General features: G+C 38.0%; 1 pseudogene; it reads right to left on the minus strand.

Annotated features, from left to right (window-relative positions):
• Nucleotides 1-7,547: 7,547 nt before the first annotated feature.
• On the minus strand, nucleotides 7,548-18,109 carry LOC101709720 (partitioning defective 3 homolog pseudogene; annotated as a pseudogene).
• Nucleotides 18,110-27,595: the final 9,486 nt, after the last annotated feature.

Consider the following 27,595-nt stretch of genomic DNA (forward strand, 5'->3'; position numbering starts at 1 on the left):
TCTTGGCCAGTACTATGCTGTTTTTATCATAGTAGCTTTGTAGTATAGTTTCAAGTTGGGGATTGTGATACCCCCAGCCATGTCTCTGTTGCCTGAGATTGCTTTTGCTTTTCTAGGGCTCTTCTGGTTCCAAATGAATTTTTGGATTGTTTTCTCTAGTTCTGTGAAATATATTGTTGGAATTTCAGTTGGCATTGCATTAAATCTATATAGCAGTTTTGGAAGTATGGCCATTTTCACTATACTGGTTCTTCCTATCCAGGACCAAGAGTTGTCTTTCCATTTTCTTATATCTTCTTCAATCTCTTTTTTCAGACTGCTGAAGTTTTCAGTGTAGAGGTCATTTGCTTCCTTTGTTAGATTGATTCCTAGATATTTTATTTTTTTGGATGCTATTGTAAAATGAATTGTTTCCCTAATTTTTCTCTCTGTGAGTCTGTTATTTGTGTACAAGAAGGCTATTCTTTTCTGAGTGTTGACCTTGTATCCAGCTACTCTACTGAATCTGTCAATTAAGTCTAGAAGTCTTTTGATGGAGTTTTTTTGGTCTTCCATGTAAAGTTAACATATCATCAGCAAATAATGACAGCTTAACTTCTTCCTTTCCTCTTTATTCTTTTTATTTCTTTCTCTTTTCTAATTGCTGTGGCTAATATTTCCAGAACTATATTGAACAGGAGTGGTGATAGTGGGCATCCTTGTCTTGTTCCTGATTTTAGCATGAAATTTTTCAGTTTTTGACCATTTAGTATGATGTTGGCTGTTGGTTTTTCACAGATAGCCTTAATCAGGTTGAGAGAAAGAACTTCTATTCCTATTTTCTGTAGGATTTTTATCTTGAATGGGTGTTGGACTTTGTTGCATGCTTTTTCTGCATCTATTGAGATGATCATATAGTTTTTGTCCTTGACTCTGTTAATATAGTGTATTACATTTATTGATTTACATATGTTGAAGCACCCTTTCATCCGTGGGATAAATCGACTTGGTCAGGGTGTATGATCTTCTTGATGACCCTCTGTATTCTGTTTGCCAGTATCTTGTTGAGGATGTTTGCATCTATGTTCATTAGGGAGCTTGGCCTGTAGGTCTCTTTTTGGGTTGGGTCTTTCCCTGGGTTTGGAATCAAAGTAACAGTTGCTTCCAGGAATGAATTTGGAAGTATTGCTTCCCTTTTAATTTCCTTGATGATTTTAAAGAGTAATTGTGATAGTTCTTCTTTAAATGTCTTGTGGAATTCAGCAGTGAAACCATCAGGACCTGGGCTTTTCTGTATTGGAAAATTTTTTATTCCATTTTCAATTTCACTCATTGTAATTGGAGTGTTTAGAATTTCTATATCTTCTTTATTTAACCTTTGCAATTGGTGTGTATCTAGGAATCTCTCCATTTCCTCTGTGCTTTCCATTTTATCAGAGTACCTGTTCTCGAAGTAGGTATTGATGATCCTCTGGATTTCTGCTGGATCTGTTGTGACTTCACCTTTTTCATACTTAATTGCATGGATTTGAGCCTTTTCTTTCATTTTTTTATAAGGTTGCCTAAAGGTTTTTCGATTTCATTTATTCTTTAGAAAAATCAGCTCTTTGATTCATTGATTTTTTTGTATCGTTCTCTTAGTCTTCATTGCATTGATTTCTGCTCTGATCTATATAATTTCCTCTCTTGTATGAAGTTTGGGTTTGGTTTGCTCTTCTTTTTCTAGGAACTTGAGGTTCTGCATTAGGTTGTGTATTTGAGTTCTCTCTGTTTTTCTAATATGGGCATTCACTGCTATGCATTTCCCTCGTAGAACTGCTTTCATTGTGTTCCATAGATTCCTGTATGTTGTACTGGCATTATCATTTATTTGTAGAAAGTGTCTTATTTCTCTAATTTCCTCTGTGACCCATTGGTTGTTCAGGAGGGTGTTATTCAATTTCCATGTGTTTTGGGGGATTTTGTGGTTTCTTATGTTATTGACCTCCAATTTCATTGCACTGTTGTCTGATAATATACCAGGGGTAACTTCAATTCTTTTTCATTTACTTAGACATGTACTATGAGCTAGCATGTGGTCTATTTTGGAGAATGACCCGTGTGCACCTGAAAAGAATGTGTATTCTGATTTTGTGGGTGGAACACTCTGTAAATATCTATTAATTCCATTGGTTCAATAGCTTGGTTCAGTTCTTGAATTTCGTTGTTAATTTCTTGTCTAGATGATCTGTCTGTTTGTGATACAGGGGTATTGAGTTCCTCCACTATAATTGTATTAGTGCTTATTTGGTTTTTTATGTCCATTAATATTTGTGTTGTATAGTTGGGGGCATTCGTATTTGGTGAATATATATTTATGATTGTCATCTCTTCCTCTTGGAATGTTCCTTTCACAAGGATGTAGTGACCGTCTTTGTCTCTCTTGATTAGTTTTTGTGTGAAATCTACTTTGCCTGCAAATAAGATTACTATGCCTGCTTTTTTCTGGGTTCCTGTGGCATGCAGAACTGTTTTCCATCCTTTTACTTTCAGTCTATGAATTTCTTTTTGAGTTAAGTGTGTTTCTTACATACAGCATATTGTTGGATTTTGCTTCTTAATCCATTCTGCCAGTCTATTTCTTTTGATTGGTGAATTGAGGCCATTAACATTGATGGCTATAATTGATAGATATTGACTCATCCTTATCATGATGTTTTACTGTTGCTGGTTCTTGTATTTTTTATTTTTCCCCTTTCCCTTTTGTTTCTTGCCTTGCCTGGTGGCTTCCCTCTGGTGGGCCTCATGGAATTGTGACCTTAATTGTCTTTTTCTAGGATATTGTTTAGAATTTTTTTGAGTGTTGGTTTGATGTTCATGAAATTTTTCAATGTTCTTTTTCATGCAAGTTTTTAATTTCTCCATTGATTTTGAAAGATAGTTTTGCAGGATACAACATTCTAAGTTGGAAGTTATTTTCTTTTAGGGCTTGAAATACTTCACTCCAGGCTCTCCTTGACTTGAGGGTTTGTGTTGAGAAGTCTGCTGTGATTTGATGGCTTTCCTTTGTAGGTGATTTCTTTCTTTTCTCTAACTCCTTGTAGGATTTTTTTCTTCTGTTGGGTTTCTGGGATCTTGACTATTATTTGTCTAGGTGTAGATTATTTTGCTCTTGGCTAGTTGGAGTTCTGTATGCCTCACTTATCTGTATGTCTAATTCTCTACCTCTGTCTGGAAAGTTTTCTACTATTACTTCTGTGAATATTTTTTTTAAGTCAATTGTACTTTCTCCTGCTTTTTTGTGGCCTCCTATCAGACTTATGCTATTATTGTTTGCATCATCTAGCAGCTGCAGAATTGATTTCTTGTGTTCCCTTACTATTTTGAAGAAATCTCTGTTTTCATGGTCACTAACTGCAATCCTGTCTTCTATATCTGATGTTTTTTCTTCACCTTCCCTTATTCTGCTGTGTATGCTTTCAATGGAGTTTTTTTATCTCCTGGATATCTGTTTGAATCTGTTTCATGGATTCCATTTCTTTCTTATGTTGGGTGATCATGGTTTCCATTTCTTTCTTATACTGGGCATTCATGAATTCCAACATGTTTCTGAGCTCATCTATTTTTTTTTATGTTTCTATTTCTAGAGCCTCTAATCATGTCTTTCACTCTGCTCTCCATCTCTGTAGTTATTTGGGGAGTTATTTCTGCTTTGAATTTTTCTAGGGCCTCATTCATTTGTTTTGTTACTTCCTGTGCTATCAGTTCAGGATGTCCAGGTGGTTTTTTGTCAGACTTTTCCACCTCGTTTCCCCCAGAATTTACCTTTGGCAGTGTAGAAGTCTGAGCTTGTGCCTTGCTTAAATGTCTTCTCATTTTTGTTTTTGGTACTGTCCTTGGCTTAATTCCTGGGTTGATACATTGAAATTACTTCTTGTGTACTTCTATGTATCTTTGTTTTTTGTATTTAGAGTCCTTATGGAATGATTGCTTCTCAGAGGTTTCTTCCAGATATAGCTGGTCTTTAGGTTTTGAGTTTCTAATGACTCTGAGGCTGTCTCATTTTCATCAATGACAACACCTTAACCCAAATGTTACAATTAGCAACACCGTAGCATGAAGTACATCTTAGAAAATGACAATTTGTGGTAGTTATTAATCTATCTCCTTTAACTGTGTGAATTAAATCAAAATCGTGGATTAATCCAACATATATTTATTGTGAGTAAACTCTTCAATATAGCAACTTTCACCTTTGGGATGGAGAGTTAGAAGGAGTTGGGGAGGGAGGGATAGATAGGTAGAAGGATAGGGGAAGGTTTTCAGTGAGGCCAGAGGACACAGGTGAGAGAAGTAAAAAGAGAAGAAAAGAAAAATAAAGATGAAATCTGAATTAGGGCCAGAACAGGAAAAAAGAGGGAGATGAACAACAATGTGGGACAGCAAGAGAGTGACCGTGAGAGAGAATGAAAGAAAAGAGAAAAGAAAGAAAAAAATACATATTGTAAAAGAGCGGAAGAAAAAAAATAAAAATGAAAAGTAAGAGCAAAAAAATAATAGTAAGTTTGAAAATAAATAAAAAAGAAAAATGAAGGGCCTCCTTCAGGGTATGTCTCTGCTGTCACAATGGACAACGTGGGCCACAGTGTGCAGATACAAGTCAGTCTCAGCAAGCCAGTCGCAGACCCATGGGATTCAGGCAGATATCTGGCTTCCAGTCCCAAGTTGAGCTCCTTATCCTCCTGCAGGGTTGCACTCTGCAAGGTTCTACTGCAGGTTTCAGCTGCCCTTCCCCTGAAGATAGTCCAGGTTCTGATGAGAGGTGATGATCCCTCCAATTTACCAAGTACAGTGGTCTGCAGTACCTTTACTGCAGAGATTCTCTTCTCTTTTCCAGTGGGCTTGTTTTCATGAAGGAGCCTGACAGAGGGCCTCTTTCTGTTGCTCACTTCTGCTCTATCTCCTGGAGCTCAGGACAATGGCCTTGATGACCCCCTGTGCCTTTGTAGTGCGGAATCTCAGGTAGCAGCACAGCCAGGAGGCCAGAGGTGTGGGGGGGCCATGTTGCAGGTGCCCTCGTGGCTAAGCTGGTCACTGTGGGCATAGCGAGGGGTCTTCCCCATCTGGCTGGTTGCCGGTGGGTGTGGTGAGGGTTGGATGGAGTCGGGTTCCAGGCTGCTATGGACCTCTCTCTCTGTCCGCCTGGCTAAGCTCTACTGTGATTTTTAAATTTCATTTGATATCAGGAGATGTGATACTTCCTGCTTTATTTTTCTTAACACTGACTTAGCTATTTAGTGTCTTTTGTGTTTGAAATATATTTTAGGATTTTTCTTTTTTTTGTGAAGAATGCCTTTGGGATTTTGCTAGGGATTGAATTAAATTTATATATTGCTTTGTGTAGTTTGGATCTTTAACAACAAAATGAAAATGTATCCTATGGTATACTTGAAAATATTGTCAAACAATGTACTTTTTTTTTTCTCAGTACCGGGGATTGAACTCAGGACCTTGCACTTGTGAGGCAGGCATGTTGCCATTGAGCTAAGTCACTGGCCATGCAAACCATATACTTAATAAAATCTTGTACCACAAGTATATAAAGCACTCACACAACTCAATGAGGAAGACCCCACAAATAACCAAGTTTTTTAAATGCACAAAGATCTGAATAGATATTTTTTGAAAGAAGGCATGCAAATGGAACAAATACATGAAAATCTGCTCAACATCATTAATCATGAGCAAAATGCAATTTAAAATCACATTAAAATATTACTTCATGCCTGTTAGGATGGCTGTTATTAAAAAGACAGGAAGTAAGTGTCAGTAAATGTGTGGGAGGAAAGCAACCCTGCATTACAGGGGAATGTAAATTGGTATAGCCTTTATGGAAAATATTATAGGGACTCCTCAGTAATATTAAAATTAGGTATGGTCAAGAAATCTCACTTCTGTTTATATTTCCAAAGAAATGAAAGCCAGTGTGTTGAAGAGATATCTGCACCCCCATGTTCACTCACTAATGCAAAGATATGGAAATAACATAAATACTTTAGTATCCAGCAATGGATGAGTGTCTCTCTCTCTCTCTCTGTCTGTCTGTCTCTATCTGAATATTATTCAGGTACAGCTTAAAAGAAGAAAATCCTACAATTTGCAACAACATCCATAGACCTAGAGGACATTATGCTAAGTAAAATATGCCAAGCATACAAAGACAAATACTGTCTGATCTCATATGTAGAACCCAAAAAAGTGAAACTCATATAAACAGAGAGTAAAATGGTAGTTTTCTGGGCCTACAGAGTAAGGGAAATGGAGAGATATTGGTCAAAGGGCACAAACATTCACTTATAAGATTAATCATTTCCAAATATCTAATATACACCATGATGACTATAATTAAAAATATTGTACAGTACACTTGAAATTTGCAGAGCAATTATATCTTAAGTGGTTTTTTTTTTTTTTGGTATCGGGGATCGAACTCAGGTCCTTACGTTTGCGCAGCAGGCGGTGAAACCACTGAGCTAAATCCCTGGCCCATCTTAAGTGTTCTTAACCACAATGAAAAGGTGACTACATGAAATGATGACTGTTTTAATTAACTTAACTTTGGTGATCCTTTCACAATGATTAGATGTATCAAATTATCATCTGATATGTTTTATACAATTTTCTCAGTAAATTTTTTTTTATAGATAAAATGTTTTATTTAGAACAAAAGAAAAATTTTACCAATATGACATATCCATAATTGAAGATACCACCTAAGAGAATTAGGTTTATGTGACTAACTTGGGAACTGTACCCCTAAGGTACAGATTAATTGCTGTCTAGATAAAGAGACATCAAATGTTCTAACATGACTCAAGTAGAACCTGTCTTGAGATATTAAGGTACCATTTTTATTTGAAGCAACTCTATTTTCTAACCATATCAAAAGATAAAGGTTCTTCAAATTATGTCATTTTTATAAATAAATGGAAGTACCACTTACTGCTGTAAAATATTCAGAACTACATAAATTTAATATACATGTTTCATTCACACTGATGTCCTACAAATGCTCCTAACAGGCTTACTGATGTAAGTATAGAAAGTAAAGTAGATAAGACACAAACAAATGATCTTTCATTTTGTTTATGTCATTCCAAACAATATTACCTATCCTGGGGACTAACAGCATGGGCTTCTTGCCACCTAAGTCTGTTTTCAGCAGTAAGGAATTTCTGAAAGGCTCTCCTCTTCGTGTAACAGTAAGCAAACATCTTTAGTTGGCTTAGCCACACCTGCTAAGGAGACAGGAACTGTGTCGGATGAGAGGAAAAGATGGCATGGCTTCGGTGAAGCCTGGGGAGTGGGGGTCACGAAGCAGCTGACGTCTTGCATGCAGTGAGCTCTTCTGAGAGTGCACAGCGACAAGCATTTGACATCCTAGGAACCATCCCTACCGTCTGGTGTTTAAACACTGCCATGCTCGCGACTGTGGGTATCCATGGCTAAAGTAGAAAGCAGCAGAAAAAAAAAATGCTTGCACTGAATTAGGGATGAAAGAAATGTAAAATATGGAAACTCCTTGAAAACTACTCCATAAACATGCAGCATGGAGCTAACCCAGATGCCTGGTTCACGTGCATCAGAAATCTTTCACATGCTCTGAATTTACACACCAGCTCCCTTGGGTGAAAGGCATCTTCCTGGCCAAAGACCAGCAGGCTCACAGTGCCCTCCATCTTGGTGCTTCTCAACAGGGAGACCACTTCCTTTTGGGATTTGCCTGCTAAGTCTACTCCGTTCACCTCTATTAGTCTGTCTCCGGCCTTCAGCCGCCCGTCCTGGATGGCTGCCCCTCGACGGAGGATGTTCTTCACGTAAATTGGGGCTGAGCCACCAATTGTCACATCTCGGGAAGTGATGCTGAATCCCAAGCCTTCTGTACCTTTCTTAAGCTGGATGCTGAGCCTCTTGCCCACTTTCTTGGTGTTATAACCACTGCCTGCACTCGAGCCCAGCACACTGTGCGGGGCTGGGACTGTGGGTGGCTTCGCGGAGGGGTGTAGGTCGTGAGGGAGTTTTGGGGGAGCGTCTGTCTGCTCGGAAGCCAGGCTCGCTCTGGGCACCCGGACCCGCCCGGCGCTGCCCGTGGCCCTGCTGTCCAGGAACTGGCTGTCGGGGCTGAAGCGGCTGGAGTAGTAGCTGCTCCTCTCATTCTGGGACAGCTGTTCGTACTGCTCCTTGTTGGCCGCGGGCACCACGTGGAACCAAATGATGGGCGTGCGCATGGCCTGGCGGAACATATGCTGTGCTTGCTCAAATCTTCTATTCCGAAGGTCGCCATCATTAATCCTTACAATGCAGTCATTCTCGTGAAAAAGGTTTTCTTGTTCAGCTTTACTACCTTTCTCCATGCGTTTTACTAATAACCCCAGGGTTCTGCCGCCTCGAGCACTAAAAGGCGCTACATGGATGCCCAGAGGCCCTCCATCGTTGGAGACTTGTACGAGCTTTACCATATCATCCAGAGAAAAGTTGGTTACACTCTCGAAGCCGGTGTCTGCATGGCCCACAGGCTCCACTCGGCTGCTGTCTTCCGTCCCATCCTCCTCCTCAAGCTAATCCTGATCAAACGCTGTGTGTAGCACACTCCATGACATTTCCGTTTCCTAGGAAAATGACACGTGTCCTGCCTTGACAGACACACAACGTGACTCCACATAAGAGGATTCTTTACAAGAACCTCAGACGGTGCTGAGTGATGACAGCTGCATAACCACAGAGACCAGAAAGTGGGGGCCTTGTGACTGTTACACGCACAACAAACCGAATCTGGAAATTAAGTTCCAAAAGGTACGTCTGCTTCTCAGGGGGGACTAGGGGTTCGGGGCGGGACAGAACCGTACAGCCCTTCTCAGTAAATCTTAAAAAAAGAAATCAAAGTTATGAGACCTAATAATAACGGTGTAATAATAACCTAAGTTTCTTACAGAGAGCATGCAGTTATGTTTTCTTTTCTAATTCAGTTTAATAATCTTTGTCTTTCAATTGTTGTATTTATGCCATTGAAATTTATTTATTTATTTATTTGTTCTTTTATTGGTACATTTTAGGTATACAATTCGTTTACATTTATCATTGGGTGTTTGTACCTGTACGTGATATATCTCGGTTCTTATTTTTTTTCCCTCATTACCTGTGCACCTTTCACTCACTCCACCCTTCCATATTTACATAGATTTCATTTCCATTTTTTTTCTTTTCTCATAGTTTTTCCTTTCCCTCTTTTCCTTTCCCCTTCCCCTCCTTTCACTCCTTCATCTTTGGGCTTTTTTTCTATTTCAAATTATCAATTATTCATTTTAATCATTTTAACCCTTGTTTACACTATCAGTTTCTCACACTAGTGAAACGATTCGGTATTTACACATGTGTGTCCTATTTATTTCACTTAAGAGTATGGCCTCAATATGCATCCATTTAGCTATAAATGACTCTAGTTTTTCATTCTTTATGGCTGAGTAGTACTCCATTTGTAAAAAACCCCACATTTTCTTTATCTAGTTTCCAGTTGATGGGCACTTGGGCTGCATCCAGGCTTTAGCTACTGCAAACTGTGCTGTTAGGAACATGGGTTCACATATATCACTGTGGTATAATTCTTTTAATTCTTTTGGGAAGATACCCAGCAGGGGAATAGCTGGGTCAAATGGGACCTCTAGTCCTAGTTCTTTGAGGCATCTCCATACTGACTTCCACAGTGGTTGCACCAGTCTGCACTCCCACCAGCAATGGAGAAGGGTTCCTTTCTCCCCACAACCCCGCCCGCATTTGTTATTTGTTGATTTCGTGCTAGCAGCCATTCTTTCTGGGGTGAGGTGGAATCTCAGTGTTGTTTTCATCTGCATCTCTCGAATGACCAGTGATGTTGAACATTTTTTCATATATTTTTTTGCTGCTTTTACTTCTTCATCTGAGAAATGTCTGTTCATTTCAGATGCCCATTTTTGAATTGGTTCTTTGGATTTGGGGGGTCTGATTTTTTTCAATTCTTTATATATTCTAGATAGTCATCCTTTGTCTGAGGTACAGCTGCTAAAAATTTTTTCCCATATTGTAGGTTGTCTGCTAGCTCTGTTGGTGGTTTCTTTTGCAGTGCAGAAGCTTTTGAATAAGATGAGATCCCAGTTGTTGATTCTTTCTGCTATTTCCCGTGCTGCTGAGGTTTTGTTCATGAAGTCTTTTCCTATGCCAATGTCTTCAAGAGTTCTACCTAACTTATCTTCCAGCAAGTTTAGTGTTTCTGTCTTAATATTTATATCTTTAATCCACTTCGATCTTAGTTTAGAGCATGGTGATAGGTATGGGTCTAGTTTCAATCTTTGGGAGGTTGAAATCCAGTTTTTCCAACACCATTTATTAAATAAGCTATCTTTCCTCCAATGATGGTGGTTGGCTCCTTTGTCAAAGATGAGTTGGCTGAGCATGTCTGGAGTTGTTTCTGCATCTTCTAATCTGTTCCACTGATCCTCAGGTCTGTTCCTTTGCCAATACCATGCTGATTTTATCACAGTAGATTTGTAGTATAGTTTCAAGTTGGAGATAGTGATACCCCCAGCCACAGCCATGTCTCTGTTGCTTAGAATTGCTTTAGCTATTCTATATGCCATTGAAATTTAAAGTGATTATTGGTATATTTGGATCAATGTCTACTACATTTATTACTTTTTTTAAAATTTATTACCTTTGTTTTTCCCCCCATTTTTGTCTCCAACTCTTTTCCTGCCTTTTGGAATTTTAATTGAGCATTTTTTCTACTCTATCTCCTTTCTTAGAAGATCATGTATAATTTTTAAAACTTTTTCTTCTCTGTGTAGAGTTTACATTTTACATTTATGACTAGTGTAAGTTCATTTTCAATTTCTTTATTGCTTCAGATATTACTTCTATTTCTTTCTATGTCTTCTCCTGGTACTCCCATTATGTGTGTATCACACTTTATACAGCTGTCCCATGTTTCTTGAATATGATACTCAATTTTTAGTACTATATTTTCTTTGTTCTACATTTTATATGTTTATATTGACATGTTTGAAAGCTCAGAGATTTTTTTCTCAGTTATATCCAGTCTATTGATGAGCTCATCAAAGGCCATTATTTATTCCTGTTTCAGTATTTTTATCTTTAGCATTTAATTTAAATTTTAAAATTTTTCTTGAATATTGACAAAATATTTTATATAGTGGTGGTGTATAAAATGATGCATACAGATGTATATTTGCACACAACATGGAACAACATGGAATGATTGAATAAAGCTAATTAAAATATACATCACCACTAACATTTCCTTTTGATTCTTTGTTAGAATTTCCATCTCTCAGGGCTTGGAATGTAGCTCAGTGGTGTTGTGCCTGCTTGGCAAGTGTAAGGTTCTGAATTCTATTCTTGGTACTGGGAAAAAAAAAGAGTTTCCATCTCTCTGCTTGTATTAGTCATCTGTTCTAGTATGTTGTCTACTTTTTCTCATAAGTGACCTTTGTATAGTAATCATAGTTATTTTAAATTTGTGCTCTTATAATTTCAATATTCTTAGATTATCTGACTTTCTTACTGCTGTTTATTCTGTTTCTTCAAACTATGTTTTTTTTTCCTTTAGGACATCTTGTAACTTTTTGTTGAAAGCTGAACATATTAAGTTAAATGAACTATGTTAAATTGGCCTTTGGTGGTCAGGCAATAAGGTGGAGATAAAGGAAGTGTTGTGTAGTCCTAACATCTTAGTCTTTCAGTGGCCTGTGCCTATGGTTTTTGACCTTAACCAGTGCTTCTCAGGCTTTTTTCTCCTTTTAATTGAAACAGGATGGTTATATTGGGCCAGAGTTGTATATTTTTCCTTCCAACAGGTTGGTTAGCTACTTATCAAATCACAGTAGGCTAGGCTATAGTAAAATAATTTTTCTTGAGAGATGGACCCTGTCTACAGCTATTGCCTGTAGAAGGGCTTGGGGTGGGGGGAACGGGATAAAATAAAATACAATTTATTAAAAAAAAAAGGACACACTGAGAACAGAGGCCTATGCTCTCCTTGTGAATCACACTTATTGTCTGCAATCTGTTCTGCTGCAGTGTTTCTCCTTAAGGATAAACTTTCCCTTTTACTTTGTCTTACAAGCCATGATGAGCTGCTTGCAGCTGTGCAATCCATGGAGAAAGTGCAGATTGTCCCTTTTCTTCTCTGGACTGTATTGTTTCTTCAATTTTTATGTACCTTTTAATAATTCTTTTTGTTTTTGGTTAGATCATTTCTGAATCTGTAGAAACTACTTCTGATTCTTCTCTAAGTTGTTTTCCAGAGTCTGGATTCTGAATTTCAGAGAGGTTGAGTTGTTGTCACTCACCACTTCATGATTTTTTCCAGTTCCCCTCTAGTGCTAATTATATTTTTGAGACCCTGTTTTTCTTATTTAAACTATGAAGGGCCAATATATATGGGTTATATTTTTCATTTTATTTTTATTATTATCATATTTTTGAAATATGAATAACTAAATTTCCTATTAAGTATTATAGAATAAAATTATGCTTTTTCACATAGTGCATAGCTTAAGGAAAAAAGTTCTTAAGCTTTTATGTAGCTTATAAAAAAAAATTGACAGACGCCTAAACAACATATTTACATCATTGAAATTTTTGAGAAAGACAAAATTCTTTAATTTCCATTCTTAAAAGAGAAACTTTATTCTTTTTTTTTTGTTAAATTCTTTTATTGGTACATTGTAGGTATACAACACAATTACATTTCTCATTGTGAATTGTACCTTTACATAATGCATCTTGGTTCTTATTTTTTCCCAATTCCTAGCCCTCCCTTCACCTCCTCCACCCTTCCCTATTTACAAAGACTTTATTTCCATTTCTCATCATTTTTCCTTTCCCTTCTTTCCTTTCCCCTGCCCCTCCCACTGCCCCTACATCTTTGGACCTTTTCTTCCTATTTTGCATTATCGATTATTCATTGTAATAATTGGTACATTTTAGGTATACAATATAATGACATTCATCATTGGAAATTTGCACCTTTACATAATCTCTCTTGGTTCTTATTTTTCACCCTTGCCAAGCTCTCCCTTCAACCCCTCCATTCCTCCTTATTTACAAAGATTTTGTTCCTATTTTTCCATTTTCTTATATAAATACATGAAAAAATGTTCAACATCACTGGTCATTCGAGAGATGTAAATGAAAACAATGCTGAGATTCCACCTCACTCCAGAAAGAATGGCTACTATCATGAAATCAACCAATAACAAATGCTGGTGGGGCTGTGGGGAAAGAGGAACCCTGTTCCACTGCTGGTGGGAGTGTAGACTGGTGCAACCACTGTGGAAATCAGTATGGAGATGCCTCAAAGAACTAGGACTGGAAGTCCCATTTGACCCCGCTATTCCACTGCTGGGAATCTTCCCCAAAGAATTAAAAGAATCATGGCACAGTGATATATGTGCACCCATGTTCATAGCAGCACAGCTTGTGATTGCTAAAACTTGGAAACAGCCCAAATGCCCATCAACTGGAGACTGGATAAAGAAAATGTGGTTTTTTAATAAAATGGAGTACTACTCAGCCATAAAAAAGAGAAATTAGAGACATTTATAGCTAAGTGGATGCATGCACATTGAGGCGATACTCTTAAGTGAAATAAATAGGACACACATGTGTAAATACCAAATAGTTTCTCTGGTGTGAGAAACTGAAAGTGTATATAAGGACTAAATGTGTAATAGGTAATGTGAAATAGGAAGAAAAGGGGCAAAGGGGAAGGAAGTAGGAGGGCTAGGGGAAAGGAAAGAAGGAAATGAAATTAATACAAGAAAATGGAAAAATGGAAACAAAATCTTTGTAAATAGGGAGGCATGGAGGGGTTGAAGGGAGGCCTGGTCAAGGGTGAAAAAGAAGAACCAGGAGAAATTATGTAAAGGTGCAAATTTCCAATGATGAATGTCATTATATTGTATACCTAAAATGTACCAATGATTAGAATGAATAATCGATAATGCAAAATAGGAAGAAGAGGTCCAAAGGCGTAGAGGTAGTAGGAAGGGCAGGGAAAGGAAAGAAGGGAAAGGAAAAATGATGAGAAATGGAAAAAATGGAAACAAAGTCTTTGTAAATAGGGAAGGGTGGAGGGGGTGAAGGGAGGGCTAGGAATGGGGCAAAAATAAGAACCAAGATGCATCGTGTAAAGGTGCAAGTTCCCAATGAGAAATATAAATGTTTTGTATACCTAAAATTTACCAATAAATGAATTTAAGTAATAATAATAATAATAATAAAAGAGAGCCTCTCCATACCTCAGGAAGTATTGTAGCTGAACTTTATTGTTCAGGTCCCAATTTTGGTCTGCTTCTGTGAACTGGCCCTGAGAATACATTTGAACATTTATCCCACCCTCTGTGGCATTGTTTCCTAACCAGAGGAGGGCTGGTTGAGTCACTCTCTGGCATTCTTCAGTGTTGTACAGCATCAAGAGAAGCTTTTTACTATCTAGCCACGTTGGATTATGTGTTTGGAAGATATATTGAAGCAAATCTATAAGGGGCTGGGGCTTCTCTGTATAAGAGGAAAATGGTTTTTCCAGTTGGTGTGAGGTCAGTGGTCAAGAAGGCTGGAAGACAAAGCTCTGCTGTCCCCCTTGGTTTTGGCTATCCATATCATAGTAAAGGGGCCCATATTTTCTTGAAGAGGCATTTGTAAAGCCCTTATGCAGCCCAATTGGAAGCAGCTTGTTTAATCATTTCAGCCCCCTGCATTTTCCTCCCAGGGCAAGGACCCTGACTTTTCCTTCTGATATGGAGTGGTTTGGGGCTCACTGTCAGTGAATCCTGTTCCCTTGTGAGCTGGCCTCAGAAAGGGGCAGTAGATTGGAGCATAAGGAGGGGGTCTCTGCCTCCTCAGGTGGCTCTTGTAGAAGTGGTTTTTCTTCTTTTTTTTTTTTTTTGCTGGCTTTCCTTTGCTCCTGTGGCTGATTTTTTCTGTCCTTTTTTTTTTTTATGCTCAGGTTGGGCCATAAGAGTTTTTGCAATATGCCTCCAGATAGGGCTGTAACCATGTGAGTCAAGTCTTGACTGTATTTAACCATGAGTCAATGTAGGGAACCTGGTCTAGGTGTCCTGGGTATCCCCCATCCCCAGTAGCCATCCTATATACATGCCCAATTGTCCCCGTCTAGTCTAGTATTCCCTCAGCCAGCCATCCAACATCAAAGGAGGGCTAATTGATCTCACAAAGAGTTCTCAATCTCTGGGGCATTAGTTTTACTCCGTAGTTCCCTGTATAGCCTTTTTTCTGCAACACTGCCTTGTGACCACAAAGGAGAATGGAAATGACAGGCTTGCTGTCTCCTTTGCCTGCAGGCACAAGGGCCCCAAGCTGAGGGAAACTCCAAATCCCTGCCTCCACTGGGTGAAACTTAAACTTGGATAGGAAATTGGATCTCCCACAGTCCAGTGTCCTCTCCTGTCAGTGCAATGGAACCTGAGGGGCTAAAGAATGATTTTGGAACAGCACACTATAGGATCATGGTAAGGTTATGGGGGCCCCAAGGTAGGACCCATCACATAAGGACAGAAGGGGAGCTTGATCACCTCCTGGGGGATTCTAAGTATTCTGACTTGGATTGAACTGAACAAAATCTAGTCTCCTTTGTGGTCACAAGGCAATGTTGCAGAATTCAAGAGAAACCATAGGTGAAACAAGAGGATTTATTCTGGTTTAGATACACACTGATTTAGTGGATTCATGTCCAAAACCTAAGCCCTGAACAAATGAAAAGCTCATTTTTAAAAAAATTTTTTTAAAAATTCTTTTACTGGTACATTTTAGGTATACAACACAATTACATTTCTCATTGGGAATTGTACCTTTACATAAGGCATCTTGGTTCTTATTTTTTCCCCATTCCTAGCCCTCCCTTCACCCCCTCCACCCTTCCCTATTTACAAAGACTTTATTTCCATTTTTCCCATTTCTCATCATTTTTTCTTTCCCTTCTTTCCTTTCCCCTGCCCCTCCCACTACCCCTACCCCTTTGCACCTTTTCTTCCTATTTTGCATTATCCATTATTCATTCTAATCATTGGTACATTTTAGGTATACAATATAATGACATTCATCATTGAAAATTTGCACCTTTACATAGTCTCTCTTGGTTCTTATTTTTCACCCTTGTCCAGCCCTCCCTTCAACCCCTCCATTTCTCCCTATTTACAAAGATTTTGTTCCTATTTTTCCATTTTCTCATACTAATCCCATTCCCTTCTATCCTTTTCCCTAGCCCTCCCACTTCCTTCCCCTTTGCCCCTTTTCTTCCTATTTCACATTACCTATTACACATTTAGTCCTTATATACACTTTCAGTTTCTCACACCAGAGAAACTATTCGGTATTTATACATGTGTGTCCTATTTATTTCACTTAAGAGTATCGCCTCAATGTGCATGCATCCACTTAACTATAAATGTCTCTAATTTCTCATTTTTTATGGCTGAGTAGTACTCCATTTTATTAAAAAACCACATTTTCTTTATCCAGTCTCCAGTTGATGGGCATTTGGGCTGTTTCCAAGTTTTAGCAATCACAAGCTGTGCTGCTATGAACATGGGTGCACATATATCACTGTGGTATGATTCTTTTAATTCTTTGGGGGAAGATCCCCAGCAGGGGAATAGCGGGGTCAAATGGGACTTCCAGTCCTAGTTCTTTGAGGTATCTCCATACTGATTTCCACAGTGGTTGCACCAGTCTACACTCCCACCAGCAGTGGAGCAGGGTTCCTCTTTCCCCACAGCTCTGCCAGCGTTTGTTATTGGTTGATTTCATGATAGTAGCCATTCTTTCTGGAGTGAGGTGGAATCTCAGTGTTGTTTTCGTTTACATCTCTCAAATGACCAGTAATGTGGAATATTTCTTCATGTATTTATTTGCTATTTCTACTTCTTGTTCTGAGAAATGTCTGTTCATTTCAGATGCCCATTTTCGGTTTGGGTCTTTAAATTTGGGAGGTCTGATCTTTTTAAGTTCTTTATAGATTCAAGATAGTAGACCTTTGTCTGAGGAAGAGCAGGTGAAGATTTTTTTCCCACATTGTGGGTTGTCTCTTCACACTGCTGATGGTTTCTCTTGCTGTGCAGAAGCTTTTTAATAAGAAGAGATCCCACTTGTTGATTGTGCTAGTTCACGAGCAACTGAGGTTTTGTTCATAAAATCTTAGGAAAAGCTCATTTTTATACATTTGGTCCAAGAAGTTGGCATGAAGCAGACACTCAGTGGCAGGTTTATAATTTAGCCTTTAAAGAAAACAGAGTCCTGTGAGAGCAGGATGTCATAGGACTCTTTTCAGGAACATTGTTTTTAATCTTATCTGTAACAGAACAGAGGTCATAGGTTACAGAGAAGGGAAGTCTGAAGAGGAATTGCTCAAGGCTAGGGAGGAAGGAAAAAACTTGTTTTCCTCTTAAATTCTGCTTTACAATAAGACACCACAGATGCTGGATTCAAGAGATGCTATATAACTCAGAAAAAAGTCAGAATTCTAGGAGTAAGGCAAAAATTAGATGATTCAAAAGGTCTGAAATTTTTTTTTCACCAAAATCATAGCAGAAAAATTTCCAAATCTAGGTAAGACATTTAATATTCTAGTACAAGAGTCCTATAGTACCCTGAATAGCTACAACCAGAAAAGAACCACTCCATGCCAAATCATAATAAAAATTCTAGAAATTCAACAAAAGTTTGACTACTAAATCTGTTAAAGAAAAGCAACAAGTAAACTATAAAAGCAAACCTAACAGAAAAACAATGAATTTCTCAGCAGGTTTCATGTCTGTAGTACATAATGTTTACATTCTTTGTGGGAAGTTGGTACATGTACATAACATATCTTTGATAGAGTTCTCTGCTAAATAAAATGGCCCCGACAACCCCACATCCTAAAATGGCCCCTGCCTACAGGGAACGAGTCACTCCAGAGAGAACAAAGACCTGCTTTTTCCCACCTCACCCCCACTTGTAGCCAATCATCTGCCTCCACCACACTCCTGGAGCCCTTATAAACCTCACTTACCCAGGCCCTGGTTGCTGCTCTTGCCATTGTTCGAGACAGCCCAGCAGCAGCTCTGTCCCTTAATAAACGCCTCACCTTGGGTGTTCATGTTTTGGCTCATTTTATTTCTCTCAATCTTAATTCCATTATTATCCCCTTTCTCTTCTCTCCCTCCTCCATCTACCAATCTCTTGATCCCCTTTCCTTTTTTTTTTTTTACATGTTTATAGTATATATAGTACCTTTCTTGTGTGGAGTAGGTACCTGTATATAACACATTCTAATTTCTTCTTTTTCATTAGGAAGGGATAAAGGGCAATAATAACTCTTAATGTCAGTGTTATTAACTCCCCCAAAGACACAAAGTAGCAGATAGATTAAAAAAAATGCAACCATATATTGCTTACAGGAGATATACCTCATCTAAAAGGAAGTTCATAGACTGAGATGAAAGGATGGAAAATGATACTCTATGGAACAGGAGACTGAAAGCAAGCAGGAGTAGCCGTCTTATTTACAGACATAGCAGACCTGAAGCCAAAGCTGATCAGAAGAGACAAAGATGGAACAATTCAACAGGAAGAGATAACAATTGTAGATATTTATTGGCACAGTGCCAGGGATTTAGCTCAGTGGCACCAAGCCTCCCTTAAATGCACAAGGCCCTGATTTCAATCCCTGGTACCGGAAAAAAAAAAGAGAAAAAAATATTTATTGGAGCACATAACTTTATAAAAATACTACTGGACTTAAATGGACAAATAGATATCAACATAACCATAGCTGAGGACTTCAATACCACACCCTTACAAATACACTGTTCAAGTAGACAAAACATATCAACATACAAATATCAGAGATATTTGATATCAGAAATATCAGAGATACAGACTTAACAGATATGTACAGAGGGTTTTATCCAAAAAAAGCAAAATATACATTTTTCTCAGCACACATAGACTTTTTTCCAAAAAAGATTATATCTTAAGCCATAAAGCATGCTTAAATAAATACAAAATATTGAAATAATCCACTGCATACTATTGAATCATAGTGGAATTAAGGTACAAATTGACAGCAAAAGAAACCACAGGAATTTCACAAACACATAGAGATTAAATGATACATTACCAAATAATCAGTGGATCACAAAAGCAATTGTGGAGGAAATTAAAAAAAGTTCCTAGAGTCAAATGATAATGGAGGCATAGCAGGCCAAAACAGAAAGGACATAATGAAAGCAGTGCTAATAGGGAAGTAAATGCACACCTAAAAGTATAGAGTGATACCAAATAGCTAATCTAACAATACATCTCAAGGGCCTAAAAAAACAAGAACAATATAAAACTGAAATTGATAGAAAAAATCATCCATATCAAAGTGAAAATAAAAGTAATTGAGACTAAAAAAGAATGCAAATGATTGATGAGTCAAAACGTTTTTTAAAAAAGGATAAACAAACATGATTGATGAACCCTTAGTGAAACTTACAAAATAAGAAAAAACCCTCATCATTGCAATTAGCAATGATAAAGGTTAAATCCAATGGGCTGCACTGAAATCCAGATGATTATAAGAAACTCCTTCAAAAACTTACACTCCAATAAATTGGAGAACCTAGATGAAATGGAGAAATTCTTAGACATAAATCAATTACCAACAACGAAACAAGAAAATATAAAAACTCTGAATAGGTCAGTAACAGGAAATGAAATACAGTCATTGTTTTATTTACTTTCTTATTGCTGAGACACAATACCCGACACCCATAAACTAAAGGAGGAATGGTTTATTTTGGTTCACAGTTTGTAGAGTTTTCAATTCACAGTTCACTGTCTCCAAGGCAGGGTAGGATGACAGAGGAAAAACAGCTAATGGCATGGTAGCAGGAAGTACAGATGGAGAGATCAAGGGAGGAAGAAGGGAGATAGACCCTTTGGGGCCATGCCCAGTGACCCACCTCGTTTAAAAAGCTTTACCTCCCAACATCACATTCAGCTATAAACTCATCAGCAGACTAATCCACTGCTGAATATCACACCCCCATGACCCAATTCCCCCAAAAGCTCCACCTATAAGCACATAATGCCTTGTGGAGACATCCACCATAAACCATAACAGTCAATAATACAAATTCTACCAACAAAGAAAAGTTCAGAACCAAGTACATTCAATGAAATATTCTTCCAAAACTTCAGGAAGATCTAATGCCAATACTCCTCATAGTCTTCAATGAAATTAAAAGAGAAGGGATACTGGCAAACTCATTCCTGGAAGGTTGCAGTACTCTAATATCAAAATCAGATGACCTAACAAAAAACAAAACTACAGGCCAATCTTCTTCTTTTTTTATTTTTTGGTACCAGGGATTGAACTTGGGACCTTGTGCTTGCGAGGCAGGCAGCTGCACCACTGAGCTAAATCCCTGGTCCCAAGCCAATCTTCTTAATGAACATAGATGCAAAAATCCTCAACAAGACAGCTGCTAACAAAATGCAACAACTCATTTAAAATATATATCATAGTCTAGTTGGTTTCATCCCCAGGAAGCAAGGATGATAAAATGCGTGTAAATCACCAAATGTAAGCCACATAAATAGAAGAAAGGGCAAAAATCACATGATCATCTGAATAGATGCAGAAAAAGCCCTTGAGAAAAATCCAACATCCTATTTACAAAACCCTTTGTTTCCATTTTTTCCTTCTTTTCTCATATTTTTTCTTTCCCTTCCTTTCTTTCCACTACTCACCCTCCCTATTTCCCCTTCCCTTTTGGACCTTTTCTTCTTATTTCACATTATTTATTATACATTTTTGTCCTCATGTACACTTTCGGTTTCTCACACCAGAGAAACTGTCTAGTATTTACACATGTGTGTCCTATTTATTTCACTGAAGAGTATGGCCTCAATGTGCATCCATTTAGCTATAAATGTCTCTAGTTTCTCATTCTTTATGGTGGAGTAGTACTCCATTTTATAAAAAAAAAAACCCCACGTCTTCTTTATCCAGTCACCAGTTGATGGGCATTTGGGCTTTTTCCAAGTTTTAGCTGTTACAAATTGTGCCACAGTAAACATGGGTGTGCAGATATCTCTGTGGCACGATGCTTTTAAAATGGGACCTCTAATCCTAGTTTTTTGAGGAATCTCCCTATGGATTTCCACAGTGGTTGCACCAGTCTACACTCCACCAACAATGGAGAAGGGTTCCTTTTCCCCCATAACCTCACCAGCACTTGCTATTGTTTGATTTCTTGATATTAGGGAATGGGGAAAAAGGAAGAGCCAAGATATATCATGTACAGGTACAAATTTCCAATGATGAATGAGATCATAATGTATACCTAAAATGTACCAATAAATTTAATAAAAAGAAAAATCCAACATCCATTCAGGATAAGAACCCTGATGAAAATATTCATAAAGTGACCATATCTGAAACTGTTAAAAGCCATTCACTACAAACCCACTGCCTACCTCATACTAAATGGGAACACTGAAATCATTCTCTAAAATCAGAAACAAGACAAGGATTTCCACCATCACCACATCTGTTTAATACAGTATTCAAGATTTTAGCCAGAACAATCAGGCAAGAGAAAAAATAAATGGGATATTAACAGGAAAGTAATAAATCAAACTATCCTTATTCATAGATGACATGATCCTTAATAGAGAAGACCCCAAAACTCCAACAGTCTCCTAGAACTAATTAAGAAATTCAGCCAAGTAGCATGATACAAAGTAAACACACAAAAGTCACCAGTGTTCCTTTACATTATCAATTAACCCACTAAAAAAGAATTTAGGAAAAAGTTCCATTCACAGTAGTTTCAAAAATATTTAAATCCTTCAGAATTAACCAAGGAAGTGAAAGACCTCAGTAATGAAAAGTACAGTACTTTGATAATATATTTCCAAGTAGGACATCAGAAATTGGAAAGATACCCCTGTTCCTAGATAAGCAGAATCAATATTGTCAAAATGGCCATATTACAAAAAAAGATATACAGATCTCATGCAGTGCCAATCAAAACACCAACAGTGTTCTTCATCAAACTAGAAAAAGATTCTAAAATTTATATGGAACCAGAAGTGACCCAAAATTACAAAAGCAATCCTGGGCAATAGACACAAAGCATGACACATCACAATTCTGGATTTCAAGTTATATTTCCAAGCTACAGAGAGAAAAAAAGCATGATAGTGCCACAAAGATTCATCAATCAGTGGAATAGAACTGAGAATACAGAAGTAACCCCAGGCACTTTCAACCATCTGATCTTTGACAAAGGGACCAAAAAATGTGCTAGATAAAAGATAGCTTTTTAAACAAATTGTGCTGGGAAAATGGCTATTGCACATGTGAAAAAATGAATCTGTACCTATATTTCTCAGCCTGTAGTAAAATAAATTCAAAGTGGATCAAAGTCCTAGATATTAAAATGGAAACATATAATCTGCTAGAATATAAAAGAGGTAAACCTCTTGAAATAGAGGCATGGGCAAGGACTTTCTAAATAGAACCCCAATTGCATAAGAAATAAGAGCAATAATCAACACATGGTATTATCTCACATTATAATGCTGCTGCATAGCCAACACAAGGAAGATATAACCTATGGAATAAGAAAAATTTTACCAGATATACTTTGTACAGAGAACTAATATCTGGAAAATGTAAAGAACTCAAAACAGTAAACCTCTCAAAATAAAAGACTCAATCAAAAACTTTGGAAAATTCAACAGAGCCAAAGACAAAAATCACGATTATCTTAGTAGAATGCAGAAGACTTTAGTAAAATCCAATGTCTCTACAAGAACAGCCCTGGAGAATCTAGGTATAGAAGCACCTTACATCAACATAATAAAGGCTATGGCCAGGGATTTAGCGCAGTGGCACTACGCCTGTCTCATAAGCGCAAGGTCCTGAGTTTGATCTCTGGTACAAAAAAAAAAAAAACAAAAAAACCAAAAATGCCCATAATAAAGGCTACATAAAACAAACCCAAGCTTAACATTGTACTACTAAATGAGACAAAACTAAAATCTTTCCTCTAAAATCTGAAATGAGACAAAGGTTTCCACTTTCACCTCTCCCATTTGATATAATACATGAAATTTTAGTCATAACAATTAGGTAAGACAACAAAATAAAAGGGATGCAAATAGGAAAGGAAGAACTCAAATCATCCCTATTTCTAGGTGTTATGATCTTTTACTTAGAAGACTTTAAAAGCTCCACCAGAAGACTTAGAACAACATGGCAGAATACAAATCAACATACAAGAAACAGTAGCTTTTCTACATACCAATAACAAACTGACCAAGGGAAAAATCAGAACAGTTCAATTCACAATATCTTCAATACAAATCCTGGAAATAAATGTATTTCAGGAGGTAAAGGAACTCTAAAATAAAAATTACAAATAACTGAAGAAAGAAATTGAAGAAGACACTAGAAAATGAAAAGATCTTTCGTATTAATTAATGGGCAGAATATCATTAAACTGGCCATATTGTCAATGCCAGTGTACAGATTCAGTAGAATCCCCATCAAAATAGCAATGGCAATCTGATTTTGAAAAAGGTGCCAGAAAAATACACTGGAGAAAGGAAAGCTATTTTAACAAATAGTGCTGGGAAAGCTGAATATGAACATGTAAAATATTGAAGCCATATTCGCATCTCTTACCATGTATAAAAATCAATTAAAGTGGATCAGAGACTTAACTATAAGATCAAAAGCTTTGAAAATGCTAGAAGAAACATAGCAGAAATACTTCTAGACATAGGCATAAGCAACAACTTACAGAATAAGACTATAGTAGCACAGGAAATTATAGCAAGAGTCAACAAATGGGATTCCATAAAATTAAAAAAGCTTGTGGACAACAGAGGAAGCAATCAACAAAATGAAGATATAGCCCACAGAATGGAACAAAATCTTTGCCACCTACTCCTATTTCAAAGGATTAATATCTAGAATATATAAAGAACTCAAAAAACTTAACAACCTCCAAAATTAACCCAATTAATAGAAAATGAATTGTATAGGTACTTCTCAAAATAACAAATACAAATAACCAATAAGTATATGAAAAAAAAGTTCAATATATTTAGCTGTCAGGAAAATGCAAATCAAAATTACATTTAGCTCAGTGGTTTCGCTGCCTGCTAGGCAAGTGCAAAGACCCAAGTTTGATCCCCAGTACCAAAAAAAAAGAAAATTACATTGAAATTCCATCTCACCCCAGTCAGAATGACTGTCATCAAGAACAAAAAAAAAAAAGTAAAGAAATACTGGTAAGGATCCCTTGTACACTATTGATGGGAATGTGAATTAGTATAGTCCTTATACAAACCAGTAGGCAGTTTCTTCAAAAAAATCTAAAAATATCATTTAATCCACCTATATTGATTGTCATTATCTACCTAAAACAATTGAGCATACTATAGAGATACCTGCATACTCATTTTTAATGTGATCCTATTTACAATAGCTAAGGTATCAAATCAGCCTTGGTGCCTATCAAAGACAAATGAATAAGGAAAATGTTGCATATATACACACAATGGAGTATTATCCATTAAGAAATACAAAATCATGCCATTTGTAGGAAAAGGGATAGAACCGAAGATCATCATGTTAAGTGAAATAAGCCAGATTCAGAAAAACAAGTATTATGTATTCCTTCACATGTGAGATCTAAAAATAAGAAATAGAAGACATGAAAGTGGAAAGGAGTCGCGGAAGACGTGGAATCACCCCGCTGCAGACCAGCAGGTCTGCCCACGCCCTACCGAGGTCCCCAGTCCCTCAGAACATGCCAAATCAGTCCGCTGCAGACAGGCAGGCCTGCCCATGCTCTACCGAGGTCCTGAGTGGCACAGAACACGCTGAATCAGCCTGCTGCAGACAGGCAGGTCTGTGCATGCCCTACTGAGGTCCCCAGTTGCGTGGAAGATGCCGAATCACCCCGCTACAGACAGGCAGCCACATGGTTCCACACTACAAGGATGCAGAGGACACCAGACCACCAGACCAAGGTACTGAGTCCCACTGCTCCCTGCCCAGAGGTAGGGGCTTCTGAGCCACCATCCCACTGCTCCTGGTCCAGAGGAAGGGGCTTCCCAGTCACCATCCCTCCCACCGCTTCCAGCCCAGAGGAAAGGGATTTGGGCCACCTTCTGTCCCGCTGCTCCTGGCCCAGAGGAAGGGGCTTCCATGCTACCATCCCTCTCACTGCTCCCAGCCCAGAGGTAGGGGCTTCTGAGCCACCATCCCACTGCTCCTGGTCCAGAGGAAGGGGCTTCCTGGCCACATCCCTCCCACTGCTCCTAGCCCACAGGAAAGGGCTTTTGGGTCACCATTCCTACCGCTGCTCATGGCCCCTGTCCCACCTCTCCCCGCTCAGAGGAGGTAATCCATGCAGGCACTAACAGGCCCCCGCCCCAGTCGAAATGAGAAAACAGGTAAATAAGTCTCAAAACCAGACTTCCAGATCACCTACAGCAACCCTAAAGGGAAATGAGAAGGAACACTCTGATACTCAACCACCTGGACCCACTAAACTGGCAACCAAAGGGGATCTGGGAAAAATGAAATCAGAAATAATTTATCAGACAACAGGAGAAATTGTGTCCCTACTGCAAGACATGATTAATAAATCTAGAGAGGAGCTCAGGAACATGATGGAATTCCAACAGAGGAAACACATGAAATCCATAACATAGATGCAAATAGATTTCCAGGAGATGAAAAACTCCATTGAAAGTCTACGCAGCAGAATGAGCCAATGTGAGGACAGAATTTCAGATATAGAACATAAGATTGCAATTAGTGACCAGGAAAAGAAAAATTGCTTCAAAATTATAAGAGAACATGAGAAATCAATCCAGCAGCTGCTAGATGATGCAAAAAAGAATAACATAAGAATGATTGGGCTCAATGAAGAAACAGGAGAGAGTGCAGATGACAGAAAAAATCTCTTCACAGAAATAATGGCAGAAAACTTCCCAAGCAGGGGAAAAGAGCGTGACATACAGATAAGTGAGGCATATAGGACTCCAAATAGCCTTGATCAAAAAAAATCTACACAAAGGCATATAATTGTTAAGATTCCAGAAACTCAACAGAAGAACAAAGTTCTCCAAGCAGTCAGAGAAAAGAAACAAATCACATACAAAGGAAAGCCCATCAGAATCACAGCAGACTTCTCAACACAAACCATCAAGGCAAGAAGAGCTTGGAGTGACATATTCCAAGCCCTAAAAGAAAACAGCCTCCAACCCAGATTGATGTACCCTGCAAAACTATCTTTCAAAATGGATGGAGAAATAAGATACTTTCATGACAAAGAGCACCTTAGGAACTTCGTGAATACCAAACCAGCACTCCAAAGAATTTTATGCAATATCCTAGAAACAGACCTTGAGGATCACAACCCCAGAAAGCAAAGCACAATGAAGCCATCTGGCATGACAAGAAATTAAATGTAAAGGGGGAGAACCCAACAAAAAGAAAAAGTCATGGCAATGACAAGTCAATATGTTTCAGTTATAACCATCAATGTTAATGGTCTCAATTCACCAATCAAAAGAAATAGACTGGCAGAATGGGTCAAGAAGCAAAATCCAACAATATGCTGCATACAAGAAACACACTTAATTGAAAAGGAAACTCATAGACTGAAAGTTAAAGGGTGGAAAACAACACTCCATGTGACAGGAACCCAAAAAAAACCAGGAGTAGCTATCCTCTTTGCAGATCAAGTAGATTTCAAACCAACACTGATTAAGAGAGATGAAGAAGGACACCACATCCTTGTAAAGGGAAGAATCCAAGAGGAAGAGATGGCAATCATAAATATCTATGCACCAAACACTAGTGTGCCCAACTATATAAAACAAATACTAACGGACATGAAAAGTCATATATGCACTAATACAGTTGTAGTGGGGGACCTCAACACCCCACTGTCACAAATAGATAGATCAACTAGACAAAAAATAAGTAATGAAATACTAGAACTCAATTGAACTCTTGAACAAATGAACTTAACATGTTTACAGAGTCTTCCACCCCACAAAATCAGAATACACATTCTTCTCAGCTGCACATGGGTCATTCTCCAAAATAGACCACATACTCACACATAGAACATGTTTAAGTAAGTGCAAAGGAATTGAAGTTATCCCCTGTATATTGTCAGACCACAGTGCGATGAAATTGGAGATCCATAGCAAAAGAAACTCAAAAAATTTCATAAACACATGGATATTGAGCAACACACTTTTGAATAACCAATGGGTCACAGAGGAAATTAAAGAAGAAATCAGACAGTTCCTTCAATTAAATGACAATGACAATACAACATATCGGAATCTATGAGACACAATGAAAGCAGTCTTACAAGGGAAATTCATAGCAGTGAATATGCATATTAGGAAAACAGAACGAGCCCAATTAAACAACCTGATACTGAACCTCAAGCTTCCAGAAAAAGAAGAACAGGACAACCCCAGAGCT

This window comes from Heterocephalus glaber, unplaced genomic scaffold, assembly GCF_053883595.1.
Source record: "Heterocephalus glaber isolate CG9 unplaced genomic scaffold, H.glaber_assembly_v1.0 deba00001613, whole genome shotgun sequence".
NCBI lineage: Eukaryota > Metazoa > Chordata > Mammalia > Rodentia > Bathyergidae > Heterocephalus > Heterocephalus glaber.